The sequence below is a fragment of the Rhipicephalus sanguineus genome, chromosome 9, assembly GCF_013339695.2.
Source record: "Rhipicephalus sanguineus isolate Rsan-2018 chromosome 9, BIME_Rsan_1.4, whole genome shotgun sequence".
NCBI lineage: Eukaryota > Metazoa > Arthropoda > Arachnida > Ixodida > Ixodidae > Rhipicephalus > Rhipicephalus sanguineus.
The window spans coordinates 53698394-53703306 of record NC_051184.2 but is presented as its reverse complement, the minus strand read 5'-3'; positions in this window follow the sequence as shown (position 1 = coordinate 53703306).

The window sequence follows — 4913 nt, the reverse complement described above, 5'->3', positions numbered from 1 at the left end:
AATATTAACTCTTTAGCGTTGCCTACTGTTGGCTAGTGTTACCAGTGCATAGCGTGAGCAGCTAACTCTTCGCACACGCGACACGTTTCCTTGAACAAAATATACCGCAATCTTTACGCGACGAAAGGGATAACAGACAACCACCAGTTTGCAGCACGAAGCCACAAAGAAATCCATGCGGATTTCTCAGAAAGCAAAGCCTCTCAGTTGAAGAAATATTCGTCCTGGTCAGCAGAAGGGTGTTCTTGTATTTCGCCCCCATTTAAATGCAGCCGGGAATCGAACCCGCGTCCTCGAGCTCGATAGTGCTACATCGCATACCAGCTATAGCTTACCTAATTAATGTCGGATAACTGTTTACTAATTTTCACTAATGTTACCCAACTGTTGTCCAATGTTGACCAGTGTTACCTAACTGTTGTCTAATGTTAACTCACTGTTGGCAAATTCTTGTCTCAGGTTGACTAATGTTACCTGTCTGTTACTGTGACAGTGGGTACGGTGCACAAGCACCCACTTTTGCACTTGCGCGCAGTGCGTCGACGCGCTGTAGGGAAGCACACTTGATCAAACTCAATCCGGTGTCCCGTGTACTCTATCCCTGCACATTTGAAAACCCAGTGTGCAGCTTTTCGGGGATTGACTGTACAATTCATGTTCACTGAAACAGTTGTAGGAGAAGACCCCGTCGCATCACATTATACACTGAGACTTTCCTGTTAAAGGAAAAACGAATGCGGTACGCCACATTCGTGCATTCCGCCAAAGGGGCTCCGGCGTACGCACGCGTGCAAGTAAAGGAAGGAAAGACGAAAAAAAGAAGACAGATAAGCGCTGTGATTATGCGAGAAGCAGCACACCACGCCACGCATAGCCCGAGCCATCACCCGCTATAGTCCGATTCTGCGAAAGGACGCGGACTTCATTGACTCAGCTGCTTTATATTCCGGGTCCTTACGGGAAACCAGCGGCTTTCACGCCTATCTCATGTATACACGGTACTGCAAGCTTGTCGCCTGTGTGTGCAGCGAGGTGTGTGAGGTAAATGAGCAGACGACGCGCGTAAACAATGAACAAACAGGCGTTGTTCGAGCGGACGAACAACATTTGACAGCCCCGCAAATGTATACCGCGTTTACTCGCGTACAATCCATAGACGCCCGTAAGGTGTCGCGTTGTTACCTAAGTTCGAGGGCGCGGGTTCGATTCCCGCCCAAGGCAGTCGCATTCCGACGGGCGCAAAATGCGAAATGCTTAGACTTATAGGCGTACGTCAAGGAAGTTCAGGCGGTCAAAATTATTTCGGAATGCCCCACAACGACGCGCGCATCAATGATATCGCGGTTGTGGCACGTAAAAATCCTCGAAATTATTATTTTTATTTGATTAGCTTTTCCCGAGTTATTTGGGTCGCAATGTGTGCCGAAGGAGCCATTTAGCTTTATGCTTCTGTTTCACGCCCCACGCAAAGAGCACACGGCGCACGTAATACGAAGTGTTTCTTTTTTTTTTTTTTTTGCAGCGAAGCTATGTATAGGAGGTGGGAAAAATTGGCCGCGTATCTGCATGCTTCGCTGCAAATGTCGTCTAAAGACGATAGAATAAGAGGCGCTGCGTGAGATATGGACGCCATCTGGCAATACGTCGGGAAACATGAGTGCTGTGTTGGGGGCTGGTAGTCCCGGCGCAGCAGCAGGCGAAGACCGGCGGTGACCAACGCGACCGGCGGGACGCCAGCCAGCCCGAACACGCGGTTTGGCGCGAAGCGCTGAAGAAGAAACGTCCGCATTCATTCATTCATTCATTCATTCATTCATTCATTCATTCATTCATTCATTCATTTTTTATTTCAACATCAGATTTTGACAAATACAGATGTTGAGGGTAATGTTGAGGATGTTGTGGAGAGTACTCAACGAGTACTCTCCACACACTCTTTTATTTACACGTCGCCTGGGTAAAACAGGAATGCCAGAGCGGCGCCCCATGTCATTCGTACAGTGCAATACAGAACCGAATCCGAAACAACACAATGAACTCGTGCAGAGGGCACGAAGGGAGGAAAGTTTCAGCGCAGTCGCATTTTCAGCGCAGCTTAAGAAACTAGGGTCTTTACAATTACGTATGTATGCATTTTCTATTAAAGGAACACACCACCTAATACTTACCTAGTGATGTTGCGCCTCAGATATGCCTAATGTTTGCTTTTTGATCGACAATGTACACAAGTATGAACCTAGTCAGCCGTTCAAGATGGCTGGCCCTTGTGCAAGTGGTTCAACTTTGGCCGAGTGGCTGAATTTTAGTTGAATCGAGTGACGTGCCGACAAACAGAAAGACAGACAGACAGACCAAAATTTCTCCGTTTAAGTATCCCAAAAAAGACTATCGACTTTAAAAGTGGCGGTCCGTGCGTGCGTAGAAACTGTAATGAAGAAATATACTGCAGAAAGAGGTGTCAGTGGACGAGATGGTGTTTGCTAACGGACATACTGCAGCGCTGAAGCAAAATCACTAAAGAACAAACAGAAGACGCCAGCACAAAACTTTATTCTAGATAGAGTTAATACCTCCAATGCGCAGACGCTACCCCGAAGGGTCTCCACGCTTGCGCTAGTATATATCTTCAGGTTTCGTTAGCATATATATAGCCTATAGGAATGATATCCGCCTGAACCAATACCATAAAATCATTTAGTGTTCTAATTATATCCTTTAAGCTAATGTCACCGACGCAAGGCATGAAGCACGCATCTCCTAAATGCGGTGATAGAGAAACCAAAAGCTACAGTAGAAGACACTTCGACAGATCGCAGCTCGTCACATACATATGGGGTGTATTACTTGGATAATGCGGGATGTTAAAGATCGTCTGTAACAGAAAGGACAGCATTCTTTGAGCTCGATGAGTCCACGCGACGGATGTTTTAGATCGAAATTAATTGAAATAAATATTCCACCTATTAGACAATTAATTCATTATCTTACGAAATATAATGCCGATGACGAATTGCGGTCGCTGAGTTTCCCAGGCATATCCATTTGGTGTGAGAACTGCAGCGTCCCGTGGATTTTGATATATGCGCCACCAAGCCTTCGCTACATTGCACTGTTGTTCGAACTAATCCATAAATTAATTTCTGTTAATTCCTGCTAAGTTTCTTCCGTTGAACCAGGAAAGTAACTGGAACACCCACGTAATTCGTCCAATACTTTTGGGAATGAACATCTCGAAGCCGATTTTATTCTGAAAATCAGCTCAGCGTGGATACGACCTGCGATAGAATCCTGCGGCTTCAATTAGGCCGTGGCAACATGTGCGCAAAGTGACTGATCGATTGATCGATGCTGTCTCGATTAATTAATCGATAATAAAAACGAGTCGATAATAAAAACGCCTTTCTCGCGATAGTTATGAACGTCCGCCGGAGTATAGTCCAGTTTAACGACTACGATTACGTCGTGTGTTGCGGACTTTTGTTTTAGTTCTACGTAGTTTTTTTAGGGTACGCTGTTTTAAACAATAGACAGTTTTAGAGCAGGGTTCGTAGCGTTAGCGTTGCTTGGGTACGTATACGCTATTTTCGAAATATAAAGCGCGTACTCGAGGGGTAAGCGTATGACGCATGCGCGGTGGAGACAAACGCTAAAGCGAAGCCTTGCGTATACGCTATTCTAAAACTGCTTAATAAAAAACATAAAATATTAAAACATTCAGAAGCCCTTGTCCTATCGAAAAAAAAAATGCCCCCACCTCCCCGAAGGGAATCGTGAGGAAATGCGAATGCATTTCTTGCGCCGAGAGTACACGGCGTAGTAATCGATTCACTCCATTTACATATACGTGTGAGCGAGCGGACGGGAGAGTGGGGCGCAAGGAGGAGAGAGAGCGAACGGCGAGAGAAGGAGCGGCGAAGCACTGCACCTACCCTCTCCTACACTCTCTCCACACACACTGGAGCTCCGCCGAGCTCCCGCGATGCGAGCGCCCTCACAAGCCAGAGCGCGCTCCTCCTCTCCACTCACTCTCCGCTACTCCGCCCGCAGCACCTGCTCCGGTTGCTAGGGGCGAGGATAAGCGCGCGCGCCCGCAGCTGTTGCTATGGGACAGGGAGTGAGAGCGGAGAGATAACACCTGCCGGCGCGCGGACACCGACAGACGCCTGACATGCCCCGACTAAGAAATGCATTCGCATTTAAAATAATATCTGGGTTTTTACGTCCCCAAACGTGAGATGATTATGAGCACGCCGTAGTGGAGGGCTCCGGAAATTTTGACCATCTGTGCTACAGGCAATAACGACGGTCGTGCGTTCACATCCAGGCCAGAATGACATGTGACAACGTGAAATGACAAATAACCTCGAAAACCTCGATAAAAGATCAGATTTCCGTATCAGACACGGCTGATCACCGACAATCCCGGGATCGAAAGAGCGTCACATATTTGAAAACGGTACGTACAAATACGCAAGTGGCCAGCACACCTTCGAGGGCCTTATTTGTGTATACCTGCGTTTCTGTACACTCGCCGGCGCCTGGTTTTTATGCAGTTTCACGCCCTATTTACAGGTATCCAGTTTATAAGCATCTCTAGCGGATGCGTGTACCGGGTTCAATAAACTTTCCGTTGTATTATGAGGCATAAAAGCTTCGCTCAAAATTTAGGAGGCAGACAGACAATGAACTTTATTGAGGTCCTGAGGGGCGACTCGGAAAGCCCCCTTACGGGGGAGGAGCCGCCGAGGGCATCTCCCATGTCGGGAACGGCAGGCCGTGCCTTACCGCCGCGTCGCGGGCCCTCTGGATGGCCCCGTAGCTGAGCGGCGAGTTCGGAGATCTTAAATGTCTCCTCCGACTCTTCGACCGTGGTGAGATGATCGTGGTCCCGTAACGAGGGGCACCGCTAGGGC